We start from the raw sequence: 25,265 nt of genomic DNA on the forward strand, positions 1-25,265 counted from the left end.
ATATATATATATATATATATATATATATATATATGTGTGTGTGTGTGATGTTTGAGAATTGTCTATGTGGGATGAGATGTGATCTTGGTGTAAATGTGTAGAGGAGAAGGTATAGTATGTTTTGTGGAATTTTCTGTATGTTGTAGGCCTGGTGTTTTTTAAAGAGGTTCATGATGAATGTGTCACTATGTGTGTCTCTAGTGTGTCTGTGTATTCGTATGAGTGTGTGCATATTCTGTGTAATGACAGTACTTAGTACTTACTTTTGACACCTTTCTCAGGCCACACAGTGTTCTCTGCCTCCACAGTGTTCTCAACTTGTCCTCTCTATGCAGTGGTTACCTTGGAGGATTCCCAATTTAAGAGCATTTCCCCAGTGACTTGGTGTTTTATTCTTGCACACTTTCTGTATTCTTGAATCAATTCTACTGCACCCAAAGTTAAAAATATATTAGAAGGCTCTTATCTGCTCCTCCCCATTGGACAGACAGCTCCACATTCTTCTCTGGTGCAGTGCCAGCCACATCCCTGAGATAGGATGGTGAAGGTTGGAGTGATCAGATTTAGCTGTATTGGGTGCCTGGTCACCAGGGCTGATTTTAACTCTGGCAAAGTGGATATTGTTACCATCAATAACCCCTTCATTGACTTCAACTACACGGTCTACATTTCCAGTAAGACTACACCCATTATATATTCAGTAGCACAGCCAAAACTGAGAACCGGAAGCGTGTTATTAGTGGAAAGTCCTTCACAATCCAATAGTTGCAAGATCTCGCCAACATCAAATGGGGTGATGCTGGTGGTGAGTGTGCTGTGGAGTCCCCGGGTGTCTTCACTACCATGGAGAAAGCCAGGGCTCATTTCAAGACCAGTGCTAAAAGTGTCATCATCTCTGCTCCATCTACTGATGCCCCCATGTTTGTGATGGTTGTGAACCTTGAGAAGTGTAACAATTGCCTCAAGATCATCAATAAGTCCTCCTGTCCCACCAACTGCTCAGATCCCCTTCCCAAGGTCATCCATGACACTCTTGGGATTGTGGAAGGACTCATGACCACAGTCCATGTCATCACTGCTTATCAGAAGACTGTGGATGGCCCCTCAGGGAAACAGTGGTGTGATGACTATAATGAAATCCTTGCATCCACTGGTGCTGCCAAGGCTGTGGGCAAGGTCACCCCTGAACTGTGATGGGAAGCTCTCTGGCATGGCTTTCCATGTGCCCACCCCCAGTGTGTCAGTTGTGGATCTGACCTGTTGCCTAAGGAAGCTGCCAAATCCCAGGACATCAAGAAGGTGGTCAAGCAGGCACAGAGGGCCTCTCAAAGCCATCCTGGCCTACACAGAGAACCAGATCATCCCTTGTGACTTTAAAAGTGATACCCACACTTCCACCTTGGATGCTAGAGCCAGCATTGCCCTCAACAACTACTTGTGAAGCTCATTTCCTGGTCTGACAATGAATTCAGGTACAACAACAGGGTGGTAGGCTTCATGGTCCCCATGGCCTCCAATGAGTAAGAGCCCTGGACCTCCTGTACCAGCAAGAACACAGAGCAAGAGAAAGGCCCTCAGCTGCTGGGGAATTCCAGCTGGTGACTCAGTCCCTAAACACACTGAGAAACTCTCTCATCTCCATTTTCCTGAAGAAGGGGAGGGGCAGAGGAAGCACTACAGACACAGGCCATCAATAAAGTGCACTGCACCCAGCAAAAAAAAAGAAAAAAAAAATATATTCATATATATATATATATATATATATAATAAAAATCTAAAAATTGTCTGATTCTGTGCAGCTCTGTTTCCAATAGATAGAGTCATATCTTTGAAATCACCAATTTTATTAAAGAATTGAAAGAACATTTTTGTCCCTGAAGTCCCATTTAGTGCCCCCATTTGTGGCCCTGAAAGCAACCATACAGGAGTTACAGAGTGTTTTCATTCATTCACATAATGAAATAAAATTTCCAGAATGATACTTATTTCTGAAACCACTGGTTGGTTTTAAAATTCATTCATGATGGTATTTTGGTTATGTTTCTATACCCTCAGTAGACTTAAACATAGATAAGTACCATCCCCACAATATTGTGGGTTAATATGTCCTCCTACCACTTAAAATATGTTGTTTGTTCTGTTTGAAGAATTAAAATTATAATTGCATGTTTTGTACTTTTGTATGTTAACCTCTTTTCACTAGTCATTATCCCTAGGATATCTTAAGGATGGTTGACTGACAATTCATAGTTCTACATTTTCACATGCCAGGTATTACTGGAATACTACTAGGCACAGTTTAATTTTATGTTTGTTCTTTGCTTTTAGGTTTTACTGACAATACAAATTGAAAGGACAATTCTAATGAACTCACCTCTTCTCCTCTGACATTTGACAATTTTTCCACAAAATGTAGCCATAAAGTCCCCTGATTCCAATAAAAGGTACATTCCTACATTGCTGGTGGGGTTGCAAATTGGTGCAGACACTCCGTAAAGCAGTATGGAGATTCCTGAGAAACTTGGAACAGAACCACCATTTGACCCAGCCATCCCACTCCTTGAGCCTATACCTAAAGGATTTAAAATCAGCATACTACAGTGATGCAGCTATATCAATGTTTATAGCAATTCAATTCACAATAGCTAGATTGTGGAACAAACCGAGATGCCCTTCAACAGATGAATGGATAAAGAGACTATGATATATATACATAAGGGAATATTATTCAGTCATAAAGAATGAAATTATGGCATTTTCACGTAGATGGATGGAGTTAGAGAATATCATGATACATAAAATAGGCCATTCCCAAAAACCAAAGGCCAAATGATTTCTCTGAGAAGTGAATGATGATACATAGCAAGGGGTGGGAGGGAGGAAAGAATGGAGGAAGGATGGATTGTATAGATGAAAATGAGGAGTGGGGAGGGGTGGGAGAAGGATAACTAATAGAAGGACACAAACATCATTACTCTATAGACATTATGATTATGCAAATGGTATGATTCTACTTCATGTACAAACAATAGTTATATCCCATTTGTGGACAATAAATCAATATAAATAAATAAATAAATAAATAAATAAATAAATAAATAAATAAAAATAAATAAAACAAATAAATAAATAGATAGATAAACTTTTTTTAATTAAAAAAAGATCCTCCACTTAGCCCCAAAATGCAGTTATTCTTGATGAGATTCTGTTGATGAAACAGAAACAGAGACCCAGACTCCTAACAAAGAATAGAGGAAATGAAGTGTAGGAGTGGGTTCAAACTATGCCTGATCACAGATGCTGAACTGGACAACTTCAGGTATGGTCAGATTCCTATTCTAATGACCTAGACTTTGCTGTTCACCTGGTCCCTTGCCTGCATGTGAGAGTGTGTATAGAAAGAGTAGTGTCAGGAGAAATTATATAAATCAGAGAATAAACCTTTAACCTCAAGGATCAGGACAAAATCTTCTAATGAACACACAAGATTTGGGTAGTACATGTGTGACTTTGCAGCTCCTCAACAAGGGAACACAGATGAGGATCTCTCATGAGTGCTTCTGCCATGTGTGTTATGACCATACTGCTGTCAAATGGTGTGAGGTGAATGAGTGAGCTTGGCGTAAGTTCATAGCAGGTTAGTTAAAATTGGATCCTGGTTTAATGTATGGTGGACCAGGTGTTTATAACTGGGGACATGGGAGCAGTATGGTTTGGATGAGAATGAATGTAGTTTTTTGTCTTTTTGTTAGTTTGACACATATTTACATACATTGATTTCTTGCTCTGTGATGAAGGACTTAAGAGTGTGACTGTGTGCGTTGTTCATTTTATGTGTTTCATCTGTTCCTTGTAATTAATGAAATAGTCTCAGAAACACAGCAATTAGTGTATTTGTGAAATCTGAGGAAAACATCACAGAACCTGAAGGTGTGGAAACCAATGTATGTAAGAAAAAACACATGAGTTTTGAAAACAGGTTTACATGTAATTAAAGTGGCATGTTTTTATTCATGTAACATAGGAGGTACTGAGAATGAAAAAGTAGTCACATGCAGCATGGATGATTTTTTTCTCATATAATGGTGAGTGAAAGCAGCCAATCCACAAAGGAACTAAACAGACACTTCTCAAAAGAAGAAATGACATGGTGAACAAATGTGTGAAAAATTGTCAGCATCTCTAGGAATTAGTGATATGCAAATTAAAACTACACTGAGATTTCATCTCACTCTGTCAGAATGGCAATTATCAAGAATACAAGTAAGAATAAATGCTGATGAAGATGTGGGGATGAAGGTGCACTCATACTTTGCTGCTGGGACTGCAAACTGGTGCAACCACTCTGGAAAGCAATAGAAATTAGTCTTAAGCAGAAGCAAATAAGAGACAAAGAGAAACCAGACAGATAAAGTAATGAAAAGCATACAAATCAAGCCTAGACATACAATCCAAAAACCTGAACCCTCAAAAGACAAGGCAGGAAAAGAAATTACTACATTTTAAAAATGCTACCAACTCGAGAAAAAGAAACAAATAAGTATATGTATATATGTCCCTGAGTCAATCAGCAGAGAAAGAATTCACACACACACACACACACACGCGCACACACACACACACACACACACACACAAGAAAATAACAAAATCTAAAGAATAAAGGAAACGTCTCCACTGAGATGGTCAAAAGAGTTGCCCCACCTAGGTGGTCACTGTCTATGTCCATCAATATTCCTTTCCAATTCTTACTGAGTTATGCACTGACAGAGTGGGGTTTGGGGGGGAGTTGTTAACCCCTTCCTGTTTGTGCTGCTCTCTGAGCCGCCAGTTCCAGTAGCCTAATACAGTAGGAGGTTGTTTAAATATTTTTTAAGATTCAAGATATTTTATTAACACCTACTACAAACAGTTAGATAGCTCAGTTAGATTATCAAGTACTAAATCAACATACAAAAATCAGTAGTTTATATATATTCAAACAATCGTTTGGAAAACTTAATGGAAGAAATCATTTCATAAAGAATGCTAACAAAAATCTGTTAACATGTCAACAAAAATGTGAGACCTATTAAAAATAAAAATTAAAATACCACTGAAGGCAAAAAATAGCCTTTCGACAAATAGAAGGACCATATCATTGTGTAAATTAATTTGAAAATATAATAACATCTCAATGAAAACTTAACAGATTTAAGATATATCACCTAATGCCAAATTTAGTGAGAAAAAAAAAAAAAAACATGGAAGTAGGGCCAGCACTAAAACACATTAGGGCAATTATAAAAGCCTAACTGATTTAATAGTATCATACTAGTCTATTAACAAAACAGAGTGCCCAGGCGATCCAAGATGGCAGACCAGAGAGCAACTGCATCTCCAGTCGCTCCAGAACCCAGGATTCAAGAAGGGGAGGCATTGAGAGACTCAGACTAAAATAGAGCCACGGGGTGAGTCTCCCCCACTGGGTGAAGCTCGGCCAGGGCGGCAGGTCCAGACAGAGGCAGCTTCTCAGAGCAGGGCAGGGCAAATAGAGTCTTCCACAGGTAGCCTTGCTCCCTCTTGTGGCTGGCTCCTTCCACACGCCCAGCTTCTCGGAGCAGGCCCCCCAGTGAGTCCCTTTCGGCGCAGAACCAGCTCCAAGTCCCAGAGCCAGTGGTGAGCTCTGGCCTGCAAGCAGCTTCAGGGACCAGGATAGGGCAGCCAGGGACTTCCCCAAGGAGCCCTGCTCCCTCTGGCAGCAGGCTCCTTTCACAGCTAGCTTCTCGGAGCAGACCACCCAGTGAGAGCCTTTCTACACAGAGCCATCCACAAGTCCCAGAGCCAGTGGAGAGTCTGGCCTGCAGGCAGCCTGTGGGACCAGGGCAGGGCAGCCAGAGACTTCTCCAAGCATCCCTGCTTCCTCCGCGGCAAGCTCTTTCCATGGGGCGATCCAAGATGCCGGACTAGAGGGTGACTGCATCTCCTGTCACTCCAGAACCCAGGATTCAAGAAGGGGAGGCATTGAGAGACACAAACTAAAATAGGCACAGGGGTGAATCTCACCCAGTGGGTGAAGCTTGGCCCTGATGGCAGGCCCGGACAGGGGCGGCTTCTCAGAGCAGGGCAGGGCAGCGAGAGTCTTCCCCAGGCAGCCTTGCTCCCTCCGGCTGTGGGCTCCTTCCACACACCCAGCTTCTCAGAGCAAGCCCCCAGTGAGACCCTTTCTACACAAAACCAGCTCCAACTCCTGGAGCCAGTGGCGAGCTCCAGCCCACAGGCACCTTCAGGGACCAGGACAGGGCAGCCAGGGAATTCCCCAAGCAGCCCTGCTCCCTCTGACACCACGCTCCTTTCACGGCCAGCTTCTCAGAGCAGACCGCCCAGTGAGAGCCTTTCCGTACACAGCCAGCTCCAATCCCTGGAACTGGTAGCAGGCTAGGGGCAGATTTCTTCAGAAGCACTGCATTATCAAGTTCCTCCAAGACTTCAGGCTACTGAAGGCTGGGAGGTGATATACTGGAAATCTACAGGGACACTATAAGCCAATAGAGGAAATATACAATATCTCAGTGTACCACTGACATCTGACCAATATGAGAAAACAAGGGAAGAAAATGTCCCAAAAAAACCTAGATACTATATCAACAAAACCCAATGACAGCACAGCAGAAGAAATGTCAGAAAGGGAGTTCAGAATGTACATAATCAAAAAATCAGTGAAGCAAAAGAGGAGATGAAAGAGCAAATGCAGGCATTGAAGGAGGAGATGAAACAGCAAATGCAGGCATTAAATGATCACACCAATCAACAGTTAAAAGAGCAAATACGGGAAGCAAGAGATCATTTCAATAAAGAGTTAGAGATACTGAAAAAAAAAAAAAACAGAAATCCTTGAAATGAAGGAAATAATAAACCAAGTTAAAAACTCCATAGAAAGCATACCCAATAGGATAGAACACCTGGAAGACAGAACCTCAGACATTGAAGACAAAATGTTTAATCTTGAAAACAAAGTTGACCAAACAGAGAAGATGGTAAGAAATCATGAACAGAATCTATAAGAATAATGGGATATCATGAAAAGGCCAAATTTAAGAATTATTGGGATAGAGGAAGGCTTAGAGAAACAAACCAAAGGAATGAACAATCTATTCAATGAAATAATATCAGAAAATTTCTCAAATCTGAAGAATGAAATGGAAAACCAAATACAAGAGTCTTATAGGACTCCAAATATACAAAATTACAACAGACCCACACCAAGGCACATTGCTATGAAAATACCTAACATACAAAAGAATTTTAAAGGCCACGAGAGAAAAGAATCAGATTACATTCAGGGGGAAACCAATAAGAATATCAGCAGATTTTTCAATCCAGACCCTAAAAACTAGAGGGCCTGGAACAACATTTACCAAGCCCTGAAAGAAAACGGATGCCAACCAAGGATCTTATACCCAGCAAAACTTACTTTCAGATTTGACGATGAAATAAGAACCTTCCATGATAAACAAAAGCTAAAGGAATTTACAAAAAGAAAGCTGGCTTTACAGAACATTCTCAGCAAAATATTCCATGAGGAAGAGATGAAAAACAACAGTGCAAATCAGCAATGGGAGGAACTGGCCTAAAGGAATAGCCAAATACAGGAGAAACCAAATCATGTCAAAATACAAAAATAAGTCAAATGACTGGAAATACAAATCAAATCTCAAAAATAACCCTGAATATTAATGGCCTGAACACATCAATCAAAAGACATAGAATGGCAGATTGGATTAAAAAGAAAAATCCAACAATAAGCAGCCTGCAAGAGACTCATCTCATAGAAAGAGATACCCATAGACTAAAAGTGAAAGGATGGGAAAATCATACCATGTACATGGACAAAAAAACATGGAGTATCCATCCTCATTTCAGATAATGTGCACTTCAAGCCAAAAAGTCAGAAGAGATAAAGAAGGACATTACATACTGCTTAAGGGAAGCATAAATCAGCAAGACATAACAATCACAAATATCTATGCCCCGAACATTGGCTCATCCATGTACGTCAAACAAATCCTTCTCAATTCCAGAAATCAAATAGACCACAACACAATAATACTAGGCAATTTTAACACACCTCTTTTACCACTGGATAGATTCTCCAAACAAAAATTGAATAAATAAACCATAGATCAGTAACACAATCAACAATTTAGACTTAAAGGACATATATAGAATATACCATCCAACAAGAACGAATATACATTCTTCTCAGCAGCACATGGATCCTTCTCTAAAATAGACTATATTTTATGCCACAAAGCTATTGTTAGCAAATACAAGAAGATAGAGACACTACCATGTATTCTATCAGATCAAAATGGATTGAAAATAGAAATAAATGACAGAATAAGACACAGAAACTTCTCCAATACCTGGAGATTAAATAATAAGCCATTATATGATGAATGGATAACAGAAGACATCAGGAGGGAAATAAAAAATTTTTAGAAGTAAACTAGAACAAAGAGGCATCATATCAAAATCTCTGGGACACTATGAAAGCAGTACTAAGAGGAAGATTTATTTCATGGGGTGCATTCAACAAAAGAAGTAAAAATCAACAAATAAATGACTTACCACTACAGCTCAAAGCCCTAAAAAAAGAAGAACAGATCAATATCAAAAGTAGTAGAAGACAGGAAAGAGTTAAAATCAGAGCCGAAATCAATGAAATTGAAACAAAAGAAACAATCGGAAAAATTAACAAAATAAATAGTTGGTTCTCTGAAAAAATAAACAAAATTGATAAACCCTTAGCCACACTAACAAAGAGAAAGAGAGAAAACTCAAATTACTAAAATTCAGAATGAACAAGGAAATATCACAACAGACACAAGTGAAATGCAAAACATAGTTAGAAGCTATTTTGAAAATCTATACTCCAAAAAAACAGAAAACCTTGAAGACATCAACAAGTTTCTAGAGACATATGAATTACCTAACTGAACGAGGAGGATATACACAACTTAAATAAATCAATTTCAAGCAATGAAATAGAAGAGGTCATCAAAAGCCTACCAACAAAGAAAAGTTCAGGACCAGATGGGTTCTCAGCCGAGTTCTACAAAACCTTTAAAGAAGAGCTCGTTCCAATACTCCTGAAAATATTCCATGAAATAGAAGAGGAGGCAACACCCCCAAACTTGTTCTATGAAGCCAATATCACCCTGATACCTTAACCAGACAGAGACACATAGAGGAAAGAAAATTTCAGACCAATATCCTTAATGAACATCCACAAAAATTTCTCAACAAAATTTTAGCAAATTGCATACAAAGATATATTAAAAAGAATGTGCACAATGATCAACTGGGTTTTATCCCAGGGATGCAAGGTTGGTTCAACATCCGGAAATCAATAAATGTCATTCACCATATCAACAGACTAAAAGTTAAGAATCACATGATTATTTCAATAGATGCAGAAAAAGCATTCGATAAAATACAGCATCCCTTCAGGCTCAAAACACTAGAATAACTTGGGATAGTGGGAACATTCCTCAACATTGTAAAGGCCATCTATGCTAAGCCCATGACCAATATCATTTTAAATGGTGAAAAACTGAAAGCATTCCCCCTAAAAATTGGAACAAGGCAAGGATGCCCTCTTTCACCACTTCTATTCAATATCGTCCTTGAAACTCTAGCCAGAGCAAGTAGACAAACCGAAGAAATTAAAGGGATACGAAGTGCAAAAGAAGAACTCAAACTATCCCTGTTCCCTGATGATATGATGATACATTTAGAGGAACCTGGAAATTCCACCACAAAACTTTTAGAACTCATAAGTGAAATCAGTAATGTAGCAGGTTAAAGATCAATGCTCATAAATCCAATGTATTTTTATACCTAAGTGATGACTCTTCAGAAAGAGAAGTTAGGAAAACTACCCCATACACAATAGCCTCGAAAAAAATAAAATACTTGGGAATCAATCTCACAAAAGAGGTGAAAGACCTCTACGATGAAAACTACAGAACACTAAAGGAAGAAATTAAAGAAAACCTTAGAAGATGGAAAGATCTCCCATGTTCTTGGATAGGAAGAATTAATATTGTCAAAATGGCCATACTACCAAAAGTGCTATACAGATTCAATGCAATTCCAATTAAAATCCCAATGATGTACCTTACAGAAATAGAGCAAGCAATTATGAAATTCATCTGGATGAATAAGAAACCCAGAATACCTAAAGCAATCCTTAGCAGGAAGAGTGAAACAGGGGGTATTGCAATACCAGATCTTCAGCTCTACCAAAAAGCAATAGTAACAAAAACGGCATGGTATTGGTACCAAAATAGACAGGTAGATCAATGGTACAGAATAGAGGACACGGACACAAACCCAAATAAATACAATTTTCTCATACTAGACAAAGGTGCCAAAAATATGCAATGGAGAAAAGATAGCCTCTTCAACAAATGGTGCTGGGAGAATTGGAAATCCACATGCAACAGAATGAAATTGAACCCTTATCTCTCACCATGCATGAAACTAAACTCAAAATGGATTAAGGACCTCGGAATCAGACCAGAGACCCTGCAGATTATAGAAAAAAAAGTAGGTCCAAATCTTCAACATGTGGGCTTAGGACCAGACTTCCTTAACATGACTCCCATAGCACAAGAAATAAAAGCAAGAATCAATAACTGGGATAGATTCAAACTAAAAAGCTTTCTCTCAGCAAAGGAAACTATCAGCAATGTGAAGAAAGAGCCTACAGAGTAGGAGAATATCTTTGCCAATCATACTTCAGATAGAGCACTAATTTCCAGAATATATAAAGAACTCAAAAACTACACCAAGAATACAAATAACCCAATCAACAAATGGGCTAAGGAAATGAACAGACACTTCACAGAAGATCTACAAGCAATCAACAAACATATGGAAAAATGTTCAAAATCTCTAGTAATAAGAGAAATGCAAATCAAAACCACCCTAAGATTCCATCGCACCCCAATTAGAATGACGATTATCAAGAACACAAGCAACAACAGGTGTTGGCGAGGATGTGGGAAGAAAGGTACACTCATACATTGCTGGTGGGGCTGCAAATTAGTGCAGCCACTCTGGAAAGCAGTGTGGAGATTCCTTAGAAAACTCGGAATGGACCCTCCATTTGACCCAGCTATCCCACTCCTTGGCCTATACCCAAAGGACTTAAAATCCGCATACTACAGAGATACAGCCACATCAATGTTCATAGCTGCTCAATTCACAATAGCCAGACTGTGGAACCAACCTAGATGCCCTTCAATTGATGAGTGGATAAAGAAACTGTGGTATATATATACAATGGAATATTACTCAGCCATAAAGAATGATAAAATTATGGCATTTGCAGGCAAATGGATGAAATTGGAGAATATCATGCTAAGTGAGATAAGCCAATCTCAAAAAGCCAAAGGACGAATGATATCGCTAATCAGTGGATGATGACACATAATGGGGGAAGGGAAGGGTTAGTGTTAGGGTTAGAGTTACGGTTAGGGAGGGGGGCAAGTATGAAGCAAGGAAGGACTGTATAGAGGGAAAAGAGGGGTGGGAGGGTTGGGGGGAAGGGAAAAATAACAGAATGAATCAAACAACATTACTGTATGTAAATTTATGATTACACAAATGGTATGCCTTTACGCCATGTACAGAGAAACAACATGTATCCCATTTGTTTACAATAAAATATATATATGTATATATATATGTATATATATAAAAGAAAACCTTAGAAGATGGAAAGATCTCCCATGTTCTTGGATAGGGAGAATTAATATTGTCAAAATGGCCATACTACCTAAAGTGCTATACAGATTCAATGCAATTCCAATTAAAATCCCAATGATGTAACTTACAGAAATAGAGCAAGCAATTATGAAATTCATCTGGAAGAATAAGAAACCCACAATAGCTGAAGGAGTCCTCAGTAGAAAGAGCGAAACAGGGGGTATCACAATACCAGGTCTTCAACTCTACTACAAAGCAATAGTAACAAAAATGACATGATATTGGTACCAAAATAGACAGGTAGATCAATGGTACAGAATAGAGGTCTTGGACACAAACCCATATAAATACAATTTTCTCATACTAGACAAAGGGGCCAAAAATATGCAATGGAGAAAAGATAGCCTCTTCAACAAATGGTACTGGGAAAACTGGAAATCGATATGCAACAGAATGAAATTAAACCCCTATCTCTCACCCTGCACAAAACTCAACTCAAAATGGATCTAGGACCTCGGAATCAGAAAGGAGACCCTGCATCCTATAGAAGAAAAAGTAGGTCCAATGATCAATTCACAATAGCCAGATTGTGGAACCAACCTAGATGTTCTTCAATTGATGAATGGATAAAGAAATTTTGATATGTATATTCAATGAAATACTACTCAGCTATAAAGAATAATAAAATTATGGCATTTGCAGACAAATGGGTGAAATTGGAGATATCATGTTAAGTGAGATAATCCACTCTCAAAAAAAACAAAGGATGAATGAATGATCTCGCTGATAAGCGGATGATGACACCTAATGGGGGAGAGGTGGCAAGAATGGAGGAAGAAGGTACTGTATAGAAGGAAAAGAGGGGAGGGAGTGGTGGGAGGAAGGAAAAAATAACAGAATGAATCAAACACCATTACCCTATGTAAATGTATGATTACACAAATGGTATGCCTTTACTTCATATACAAACAGAAACAACATGTATCCCATTTGTTTACAATAAAAATAAATTTAAAAAAATAAATATTTATTCCCCAAAAAATGGTGCATCCATGTACATCGAACGAATCCTTCTCAATTCGAGGAATCAAATAGACCACAATACAAATATTCTGGGTGAATTTAACACAATGCAGTCAGATTTAATTGTTGTGTTATTTAAAAAATATCTTTGGTACATATAGAGTTTATCATGGTATATGAGATGAGGCAGGGATATTACTTTACTTATCCCTATAAAATTTATTGACCACTTCCTTTTCCCAGTGATTTGAGATGATGTCATCTTTATACATTCAATTTCTATATGTACCTGAGTATACTTCCATCTGGGTACTATTTTTTTTGAATGTTATGATTATTTTTTTTTTTTATATTTTTTAAAATTTTTTATTTGATTTTTTTATTTTTTTATTGTAAACAAATGGGATACATGTTGTTTCTCTGTTTGTACATGCAGTCAAGGCATACCATTTGTGTAATCATAAATTTACATAGGGCAATGTTGTTTCATTCATTCTGTTATTTTTTTCTTCCCCCTCCTTCCCCTCTTTTCCTTCTATACTGTACCTTCTTCCTCCATTCTTGCCACCTCTCCCCCATTAGGTGTCATCATCCACTTATCAGCAAGATCATTCATTCGTCCCTTGGTTTTTTTTGAGAGTGGATTATCTCACTTAACATGATATTCTCCAATTTCACCCATTTGCCTGCAAATGCCATAATTTTATTATTCTTTATAGCTGAGTAGTATTTCATTGAATATACATATCAAAATTTCTTTATCCATTCATCAATTGAAGAACATCTAGGTTGGTTCCACAATCTGGCTATTGTGAATTGATCAGCTATGAACATTGATGTGGATGTTTCTGTGTAGTATGCTAATTTTAAGTCCTTTGGGTATAGGCCAAGGAGTGGGATTGCTGGGTCAAATGGTGGTTCCATTCCAAGTTTTCTGAGAAATCTCCACACTGCTTTCCAGAGTGGCTGCACTAATTTGCAACCCCACCAGCAATGTATGAGTGTACCTTTTTCCCCACATCCTCGCCAAAACCTATTTTTGCTAGTATTCTTGATAATCGCCATTCTAATTGGGGTGAGATGGAATCTTAGGGTACTTGTGATTTTCATATTTCTTATTACTACAGATGTTGAACATTTTTTCATATATCTGTTGATTGCTTGTATATCTCCTGTGAAGTGTCTGTTCATTGCCTTAGCCAATTTGTTGATTGGGTTATTTGTATTCGTAGTGTAGAGTTATTTGTGTACTTTATATATTCTGGAAATTAGTGCTTTATCTGAAGTATGAATGGCAAGTTTTTCTCCCATTCTGTAGGTTCTCTCTTCACATTGCTGATAGTTTCCTCTGCTGAGAGAAAGCTTTTTAGTTTGAATGTATCTCAGTTGTTGATTCTTGCTTTTATTTCTTGTGCTATGGGAGTCCTGTGAAGGAAATCTGATCCTAAGCCGACATGTTGAAGATTTGGACCTACTTTCTCTTCTATAGAATGCAGAGTCTCTGGTCTGATTTCAAGGTCCTTGATCCATTGTGAGTTGAGTTTTGTGCAGGGTGGGAGATAGGGGTATAGGTTCATTCTGCTCCATATGGATTTCCAGCTTTCCCAGCACCATTTGTTGAAGAGGCTATCTTTTCTCCATTGCATATTATTGGCACCTTTGTCTAGTATGAGAAGGTTGTATTTATTTGGGTTTGTGTCCGTGTCCTCTATTCTGTACCATTGATCTACCTGTCTATTTTGGTACCAATACCATACCATTTTTGTTACTATTGCTTTGCAGTATAGTTGAAGTTCTGGTATTGTGATAACCCCTGTTTCATTCTTCCTGCTAAGGATTGCTTTAGCTATTCTGGGTTTCTTATTTTTCCAGACGAATTTCATGATTGCTTGCTCTATTTATGTAAGGTATATCATTGGGATTTATTTGGAATTGCATTGAATGTGTATAGAACTTTTGGTAGTATGGCCATTTTGACAATATTAATTCTCCCTATCCAAGAACATGGGAGATCTTTCCATCTTCTAAGGTCTTCCTCAATTTCTTTCTTCAATGTTTTGTAGTTTTCATTGTAGAGGTCTTTCATGTCTTTTGTTAGATTGATTCTGAAGTATTTCATTTTTTGTTTTGAGACTATGACAAATGGAGTTGCTTTCCTCATTTCCCTTTCAAATGTTTCATCGCTTGTGTATAAAAATGCTTTAGATTTATGTGTGTTGATCATATAGCCTGCTATTTTGCTGAATTCATTGATGAGGTCTAGAAGTTATCTGGAGGAGTGTTTTGGATCCTCTAAATATAGAATCATGTCATCAGCAAGTAGTGACAGCTTAAGTTCCTCTTTTCCTATTCGTATCCCTTTAATTTCTTTAGTCTGTGTACTTGCTCTGGCTAGAGTTTCGAGGACAATGTTGAATAGAAGTGGAGAAAAAGAACAACCCTGTCTTATTCCCATTTTTAAAGGGAATGCTTTGAGTTTTTCTCCATTAAGAATGATGTTGGCCATGGGCTTAGCATAAATAACCTTTACAATGTTCAGGTATGTTCCTACTATCCCTATTTTTTCTAGTGTTTTGAGCATGAAGGGGTGTTGTATCTTGTCGAACGCTTTTTCTGCTTCAATTGAAATAACCATATGATTCTTATCCTTAAGTCTATTGATATGATGGATTACGTTTATTGATTTATGGATGTTAAACCATCCTTGCATTCCAGTAATGAACCCCACTTGATCGTGGTGCACGATTTTCTAAATAAGTTTTTGGATACGGTTTGCCAATATTTTGTTAAGGATCTTTGCATCTATATTCATCAAGGATATTGGTCTAAAATTTTCTTTCCTTGATGTGTCTTTTCCTGGTTTGGGTATGAGGGTGATGTTAGCTTCATAGAGTGGGTTTGGTAGGGTACCCTCCTTTTCTATTTCCTGGAATACTTTGAGAAGTATTGGAATGAGTTCTTCTTTGAAGGTCTTGTAGAACTCGACTAAGAATCCGTCTGGTCCTGGGCTTTTCTCGGATTGTAGGTTTTTAATGACTACTTCTTCTATTTCATTGCTTGATATTGATCTGTTTAAATTGTGTATGTCCTCCTGGTTCAGTTTGGGAGGAGCATATGTCTCTAGAAATTTGTCAATGTCTTCGGTAGTTTCTATTGTGTTTGAATACAGATTTTTGAAGGAGCTTCTCATTATGTTCTGTATCTTAGTGGTGTCTGTTGTGATATTTCCTTTTGCATCATGTATTTTAGTAATTTGAGTCTTCTCTCTCATTCTCTTTGTTAGTGTGGCTAAGGGTTTGTCTATATTATTGACTTTTACAATGAACAAACTTTTTTTGGTCAATTTTTTGAATTGTTTCTTTTGATTCAATTTCATTGATTTCAGCTCTGATTTTAATTATTTCCTGTCTTCTACTACTTTTTCTGTTTTTCTGTTCTTCTTTTTCTAGGGCTTTGAGCTGTAATATTGGTCATTTAATTGTTGACTCTTCATTCTTTTCAGGAATGAGCTCCATGCAATGAATTTTCCTCTTAGTTCCGCTATGAGTGTGTCCCAGAGATTTCGATTTGTTGTTTTGTCATTCTCATTGACCCCTAAGAATTTTTTTATCTCCTCCCTGATATTTTCTGTTATCCATGTTTCATTCAATAGCATATTATTTAGTCTCCAAGTGTTGGAGTAATGTCTGTTTTTTATTTTGTCTTTGATTTCTACTCTCAGTCCATTATGATCTGATAGAACACAAGGCAGTATCTCTATTTTTTTGCATTCCCTAAGGGCTGCTTGTGGCATAACATATGGTCTATTTTCAAGAAAGTTCCATGTGCTGCTGAGAAGGAAGTGAATCCACTCGTTGATGGATGGAATATTCTATATATGTATATTAAGTCTAGGTTATTGATTGTGGTGTTATTGAGTTCTATGGTTTCTTTGTTTGGTTTTTTTTTTTTTTTTTTTTTTTTGGAAGATCTATCTTGTGGTGATAGTGGTGCATTGAAGTCACCCAGAATTATTGTGTTGTGGTCTATTTGATTCCTGAAATTGAGAAGGATTTTTTTGATGTACAGGGATGCACCATTGTTTGGGGCATAAATATTTACTATTGTTATGTCTTCCTGATTTATGGTTCCCTTAAGCAGTATGAAATGACCTTCTTTATCCCTTCTGACTAACTTTGGCTTGAAGTCCACTTTATCTGATACAAGGATGGAAAACCCCATTTTTTACTGTGTCCATGTACGTGGTCAGTTTTTTCTCATCCTTTCACCTTTCGTCTGTGGATGTCTTTTGCTATGAGATGAGTCTCCTGCAGGCAGCATATTGTAGGATCTTTCTTTTTAATCCATATGGCAGTCTATGTCTCTTGATTTATGAGTTTAGGCCATTAACGTTCAGGGTTATTATTGAGATATGATTTGTATTCCCAGTCATTTGGGCTTATTTTTGGTTTTTAAGATGGCTTGGTTTCTCCTTTGAGTGGTTTCTCTCTAATGGAGTTCCTCCCTTTGCCGACCTTCATTGTTGTTTTTCATTTCTTCCTCATGGAATATTTTGTTGAGTACATTCTGTAGTGCAGGCTTTCTATTTGTATATTCTCTTAACTTTTGTATATCATGGAAGGATTTTATTTCATCTTCAAATCTGAAGGTTAGTTTTGCTGGGTATAGGATTCTTGGTTGGCAACCATGTTCTTTCAGAGCTTGAAATATGTTGTTCCAGGCCCTTCTAGCTTTTAGAGTCTGGGTTGAGAAGTCAGCTGCTATCTGTATTGGTTTCTCCCTATATGTTATCTGCTGCTTTTCTCTTGTGGCCTTCAAAATCCTATCTTTATTATGAATGTTAGGCATTTTCATTACAATGTGCCTTGGTGTGGATCTGTTGTGATTTTGTGCATTTGGTGTTCTGTAAGCCTCTTGTATTTGATTTTCCACTTCATTCTTCAGGTTTGGAAAATTTTCTGATAATATTTCATTGAATAGGTTGTTCATTCCTTTGGTTTGTTTATCTCTGTGCCTTCCTCAATCCCAATAATTCTTAAATTTGGTCTTTTCATGATGTCCCATAGTTCTTGGAGATTCTTTTTATGATTTCTTACCATCTTCTCTGTTTGGCCAACTTTATTTTCAAGATTAAATATTTTGTCTTCATTGTCTAAGGTTCTGTCTTCCAAATGGTCTAGTCTTTTGGTGATGCTTTCCATTGAGTTTTTTATTTGGTTTATTGTTTCCTTCATTTCAAGGATTTCTGTTTGTTTTTTTGTTTGTTTGTTTGTTTGTTTGTTTTGAGAATCTCTACCTCTTCATTGAAATGATCTTTTGCTTCCTGCAGTTGCTCTTTTAGCTTATTGGTATTATCATTCATTGCCTGCATTTGCTCTCTTATTTCATCCTTTGCTTCACGAATCATCTTAATCATGTATAATCTGAAGTCCTTTTCTGGCATTTCTTCTACCATACTGTCATTGGATCTATTAATATAGAATCTAGATTTGTTTGGATCATTTTCTTCCCTTGTTTTTTCATGTTGTTCATGTATCCTGCCCTCTAGAAGTGCAGATCTGGGGTATTGCAGATTTCCCCTATAGGCTTATAGTGGCCCTATGGGTTTCCAAAATCTTTTCTTTAAGGGGAGATCAATATTAGCAGTGGCCAATACAGACACTATGCAGTCCTAGACCAAATAGCCCCTATGAGGACAATAACAAAATCATCATAATAAACAGAATGAGTTCAAATATTATCTTCAGTATAACAAACAGGTTTGCAATAAGGTCTGCAGTTTCTAATGGAGGACAAAGAGGATGCAGAGGGATGTAGGATGTAGCTGTTAATGGGATAAGAAAAGAATATACAGAAGTTCTAGAAAATAGAAAGAGTGAGAGTGTAATCAAAAGAAATTGGATGTTAGCATGAAAAAAGGGAGAAAGAGACTCTGAGGGAACAGGTAAACAAAAGGAAAACAGAGCAAATAAAATAAAGAAATAAAAACTTAAAATTGTTCAATAAGGAGAGAAAAGAAAATCTATAGTATATCAGTCATATATTATTCAAACCTTCCAGTCTTCAGTAGCCTGATGCATGAGAGGTGCCTGACAATGAGCTTCAAGCCTCCAGCAGGCATCTCAGGATGGGATTTGCCCCGCCTAAAGATCAGAGATACAGCTTCCAAGATTATCCAAGATGGCTTCTCTGGCTTCCAAATGTGTTGGCAAATGGGGAACTGCAGCTCGGGAAGTGGAAGTGGTTGCCTGGAGGTCCTGGAGGTGGGGTGTGGTTGGTCAGACAGGGTCCTGAGGTCGGGTGTGTTTGGTGTGGTTGCGGGATCCTGGAGGCCGGGTGCAATCAGTTGGTCTGGGGTCCCAGTGATAGGGCGCAGTCAGTTGGTCTGGGGGTCGTGGCGGCAGGGAGCAGTCAGTAGATGTGAGGGCCCCGGAGGCAGGGAGTGGTCAGTTAGGCTGAGGGATTCTGAAGACAGGGCTCAGTCAGTCTGGCCAGGGGTCCTACAGGGCCTGGCTGTTGTCTCAAAATGGCGGCAGACATGTGTAATCAAATCTGCAGGTACTGTCAATGTGAACTTCCAAGCAACAGCAGGCAGCTGGCACTCCACTGGTGGTCGGCAATTAGTTTGCTGACTGTTGTTGGACAATCGGGAGGTGAAACTCATGTGGTGGGTGGTGGATAGGTGTAAGGCAGGCGATGGACAGGAAGAGGCAGGCAAATGGCAAATGATAGGGGCCTGACAGTGAGCAATCTGCACTCAAAAAAGGTGTCAATATGTTGACAGACTGCAGGTGATCACAGTAGACAAATGGGGTAAACAGCAGGGGATCGATAAGCAGCAAAAACTGCCTCACCAAGAAACAGATATCCTCTGCTTTAAACCAGAGTTACGGAGTGACAAGGAATGCAGCCTACCTCTAGCCCGCCATCTTGGATCCCCTGATCACTCTTACACACACACACACACACACACACACACATTCACATACATATACACATATTCTGACTTTATCACACATTCACACTCAGTTATAAAGCCTATCTCCAAAGGCCAACATGTCCTGCTGTTTTTTTTTTTAAGTTTGAATTTATGTTTTGAAATAAAAATGCAATAACAAATTATTACAAAATTGTCACACAGGAACACACCTTAAGAGACCATTACATGCTACATTTTCTTAGAAAAAGTCAATAGATTCAGTCAATTAGCTGTCAATTAAAATGTTAGTTCCTTTCTTTGAGCAAAAAGAAAGCTCATGTGAAATGTTGGACTGAAAGCCAGTGAGACCCACCAGAGCAGTCAGTAATGGCTCAACATCTCAAGGAGTGAGGAAGCCAGAATTCTAGCCTCTCTGGCTGAGGCTAAGCTCTGGCTTCCAGTTTCCCTCTGTGCATAGGACGGGCTCCAACTGGATGCTTCTGAAGTCCTGTGTACATGGTCCTTTTACTGTAGGGAACTACATAAAATGTTGCTACTATTTTACTTTGATTGTAAACTTCAGAAAATAACATTTACAAATTTTACCACAAGGAGTACCATGATTTTTATTATGACTCTCACCACCTTTGGAAAACTCTCCATTTCATAAATTTCTGATTTGGTTCATCTTCTTACATCACTATTCATGCCTAAGGAGCATCTGCCACATGCACACCCGTACATGTAAAAATCCAGCTGGTGGTCTTCTTCTGAAGCTGAGTCTATGGCTCTGCCTACACTGAACAGGCAGGCTGTGCCACATCTCAGGTTCAAACCATCTTCTCTCAAATTACAGAGTGCCCAGCTAATCATTTATTGTTCTTTCCTTATATTTTCACTATTTACTATGCAAATCATATTTTAGTATGTTCCTATAGCATTTCTTCATATAGCCTAACAATCAAAAATTGAATTTTTTTCATATTGTTCTTTACACATTTTGTTGGTCTGTACATCTCAGCTGATTTGCATAAAAACAAATGAGAAGAAACATATGCTGGTAGATCTTAGGATCTTACAGTTATGATTTGGTCCCTCAATTAATGTTGTAAATTAAGCTTAAAAAAATCAACTCAGCTTGCTCATACTTTCTCTAAAATATTCAGTTCCCATCTCCATTGTAACCCTTTTTTTTTTTAACAACAGACATGCTCAGAACAAATAGCACAAAACCATGAGCTATGACAGGTGATAAAAATACACTTGGCTGACTTCCATTTATCAATTCTAAAATAAGGGACTTTGAACATGCCCATGTCCCCAAGTTCTAAGATCCATGATTCCACATCTTCATTTCTGTAGTTTGACAAAAACTAGAATGCACAGTCTTCAGTGTGTGGGGAGAATATTAAAATTCATATTTACCAAAATGTTTCACTTCTTCATAAATTAAAAACTCAAAGCATGGCATCACTAAATCTTGATAATTATGAAAGATGTAAATTTATAATTTCCTCTCATAATGATTCCACCATTATCCATATTTATTTATTCCTAATTAAATTCAAGTCCAACTACCTGATTTTGAGTTTCAGGTAGCTTCATTGTGGTTCTAATGCAGAAGTGGTTATGTTTCAAAGTACCATCTTTAGACAAAATTTAAGTGAGAGAGGAAATAAAAGTATTACTCATATTGTTTTCTCACTTGGCATACAAATGAAAAAAATTCGACTATTTCTTTAGTGATAAAAATACAGTTCTTTTGTGAGCATGGACACAATACATGGAATCTGTTTCTTTGCATGAAAAGTGGAGTCAAGGGAAAAGGATTCAAATTCTGTTGCTACCTTCCGGTTTACCCAAGTAAGGATATGCATAAATTCAAGCTTATGAGCATATAATTTCAGCATTGCACAGAGTGACTGGATGAACCAGGATCCATCCTTGGAATTTCACCAGGAATAGTAACCTGGTGCTGTGGAATATGCATATAAGAAGTCAGCCTCAACTGGTATTTTTTGGCATGCCATGTCATCATCGATACCACTGTCTGTCTCAATGCCACAGTCTAGTTCTGTACCCCGGCAGGCCTGAATAATGAAAAGTTTGGGTTTTCCAGTTAGACTTCTACAATAGTCTCCTCTGAAGAAACTTGTTATTTTTTTCAGGTCAACAGGTCCATTTGTTCCAAAAATTTATTCCTTCATCACCATGGCTTAGAATTACACAAATAAAGCTGCTCCTTTTGCTATGATCTTCTTTAGAAACATTGTGCATTAACTCCACAATTTCTTCACGGGTGAGGTCATTTTTATGCCTGACTTCATATTTCAAGTTCAGGAATGTTTCTCGGAGGTTTGCTGCATCTACATCTGTACCAGACCGAGAGGCCATTCCAGCGCTTTTATGAAAGTTCTTATTCAGGATAATCCATTTTGTAACTATTGTCCAAGGATATTCCAGAGTCCATTGATTTGCTTCCATGTATGATCTTTGTTTCAAAATTTTTAATGGATTTTGAATCCACTGAGTTTTCACTGTTCTCCATGGTTACTTTTCTTAACTGCCTCCAAAGGAAAGGTGAGTCCACTTCAATGTGACTTCTGGGAAGACGTCATCTCCATCAAACAACTGCGCAGCTCTAAGGAGCTCCACACCGCTCACACCTCCACACTCGGCGCCTGCCGGGCCTCCGCTGTCCTGCTGTTTTAAACATTAATTTAAAAACTGTTAAGACACTTAGCCAAAATGAAATGTGCATTAACAATAATTTTGGTGGAACTTGAATGAGTATATCATATTACAATAGCACTAGTGGATCCTGAGTTAACTATTTAACAAGAGGAAGCATGACATTTTGTAGATAAGAAATCTATCATCTTATATCTGAGATCCAAAATTGGACAAATCCCAAATTTCCTCCAAGGATCCTATCCTGGCACTATATGCAATGTGACTTTTGAACTCTTCATTGGGCTCAATTCCTAAATACAGTCTTGTCAGAAATAGAGGGCAAACCCTCATACATAAGATGGCCCTGAAAACTTCCTAATCATTAAATATTTGCTCTGTGACATTTGAATGTATATTATAGAGAACATTTAACCCCATGAAAACATCATGAACCATTTCTTCCATATGACATTTTTAAAAATATTATTTTTATTTGTTCTAAATAGTGATACTTGAGAGTAGAATGCATTTTGACACATCATACATAGAGTATAACTTCTTATTCTTCTGTTGTACAGCTTATAGAATCAAACTGCTCATGTAATTATATATCTACATAGGATAATAATGTCCAATTCATTTTACTGTTCTTCCAACCCCCATACCCTCTTCCCTCCCCTCTGCCTAATGTAAAGTATCTCCATTTTTCCCTAGCTCCCAACACTTCTCTACACAGTGAATTAGCATTCATATTAGAGAAAACATTCATCCTTTGGTTACTTTCATTGGCTTATTTTGCAAAGCATAATATTCTCCAACTCCATCCATTTACCTGTAAATGCCATAATTTAATTTTTGATGGCTGAGTAATATTCCATTGTGTGTATATGCCAAATTTTCTTTATCCATTCATCTGTCGAAGGGTACCTAGGTTGGATCTTGTGAATTGAGCTGCTATTAATATTGATGTGGCTGTATCACAATAGTATTCTCATTCTAAGTCCTTTGTATAGACCAAGGTGTGGGATAGGTGGGTTAAATGGTGATTCTGTTCCAAGTTTGCTGAGAAGGAGTTTGATGGAATCTCAGTGTAGTTTTAATTTGCATTTCTTTAATTTCTAGAGAAGTTGAACAATTTTTCTTTTATTTTTTGACCACTTGTATATCTTCTTCTTGATAAATGTGTTCAGTTATTTTGCACATTTATTGTATGGGTAATTTGATTTTTTTTTTATTTATTTATTTTTAATTTCTTTTTTTTTTTTTTTTTTTTTTTTTTTTTTTTGCGGTGCCGCGGGACCAAACCCAGGGCCTTGTGTTTGCAGGCAAGTACTCTACCGATGAGCTATCTCCCCAGCCCTTGATTTATTGTTGTAAATTTTTTTGGGTTCTTTATATATCCTGGAGATTAAAGCTCTATCTGAGGTGCAGGTGGCAAAGATATTCTCCCATTCTGTGGATTTTCTCTTCACATTCTTGATTGTCTCCTTTGCTGTGAAGATTTTTAGGGTGATACCATTCCATTTATTAGTTCTTTTTTCTTTCCAAAGTGGCCATGATGGAAAGATAGTCCTACATGTTCTTCTAGTGGTCACAGGGTCTCTGGTACAAGGCCCACACCCTTGACTCACTTTGGGTTTTGTGCAGGGTGAGAGATAGGAGTTCAATTTCATTTTGCTACATGTGTATTACCAATTTTCCCAGCACCATTATTTGAAGAGGCTATCTTTCCTCGTATATATATTCATGGCACCCTTTTCTTGAATGAGAACTGGATTTATGTGAGTTTGTCTCTGTGTCTTGGACTCTGTATCATTGGTCTCCATATCTGTATTGTGGTCAGTACAAGCTGTTTTTGTTTCTATATCTCTGTAGTATAATGTAATATCTAGTATTATCACTTTTTTACTAAGGATTGCTTTGGCAATCCTGGGGCTCTTATTTTTCCAAATGAATTTCATGACTGCTTTTTCTATTTCTATGAAGAACGTCACTAGAATTTTAATAGGAATTGCTTTAATCTGCACTACTTTTTGGTAGTATGGCCATTTTGACGATATTAATTCTGCCTAGCCAATAACATGGAAGACCTTTCTATCTTCTAATGCCTTCTTCAATTTCTTTTGTACAGTTCCATAGTTTTTGTCATAGAGGTCTTCTACCTCTTTGTTAGATTGATTCTGAAATTTTTTTTGAGACTATTGAGAATGAGATAGTCTCACTGATTTCTCTTTCAGTTGAGAAAATTTGCATTGGTGCATAGGAGTAAGATTGGTTTATAGGTTTTAATTTTATATCCCACTACATTACTGAATTTCTTTATGAGTTCTAAAAGTTTTCTGGTGGAGTTTTTTGAGTATTCTAAATATAGAGTGATGTCATTGACAAATAGGGATACATTGACCTATGCTTCTCTTATTAGGATCCCTTTAATTTCTCATTTTGACTAATTGCTCTGGCATAGTTTCAAAAACTATGTTGAAGAAAAATCTTGAGAGAGGGCATTCTTGTTTACATAATGTGAAAGACTAATGAGATAAAGACTTACTTTTCCTATGAGACAAGCATGGTTCTGAGCCTGACCCTCTCTGGTACTGCCATATCCTCACCAATAAGGAGACTGAGGAATACAGTGACCCTGGACACACAGAAGAATTTCCTTTGCATAATCCATATCATCTCTCTAATTTTGGTGTCAAGTACAATGTATGAAATCTCAAGTTCATGACAGAATTTCCACTGTATAAGTTACCACCTTAGGTGACAGGCTTGAGCACTTCTGCAGTTCTCTGAAGACTGCCTGGACTGTGTGATGTCATCAATAGGTCGTCATGCACTGCTGAGACCTTGGTGACAGCTGGTCTCATAGCAACCCTGATGTTCTCCTGAGCCCT

General features: G+C 37.8%; 1 long non-coding RNA gene and 1 pseudogene across 2 annotated transcripts in view; one reads left to right on the forward strand and one right to left on the reverse strand.

The window, feature by feature from the left end:
• The window catches only part of LOC306664744, a 471,099-nt gene that overhangs the window by 132,186 nt on the left and 313,648 nt on the right, over positions 1-25,265 (forward strand). The window lies entirely within an intron of this gene.
• LOC306664447 (caspase-3-like) lies at positions 20,409-22,388 on the reverse strand (annotated as a pseudogene). Its single transcript has one exon. The product of its transcript is annotated as a caspase-3-like (transcript).

Source organism: Sciurus vulgaris (assembly GCF_902686455.1).
Source record: "Sciurus vulgaris genome assembly, chromosome: 6".
NCBI classification, from domain to species: domain Eukaryota; kingdom Metazoa; phylum Chordata; class Mammalia; order Rodentia; family Sciuridae; genus Sciurus; species Sciurus vulgaris.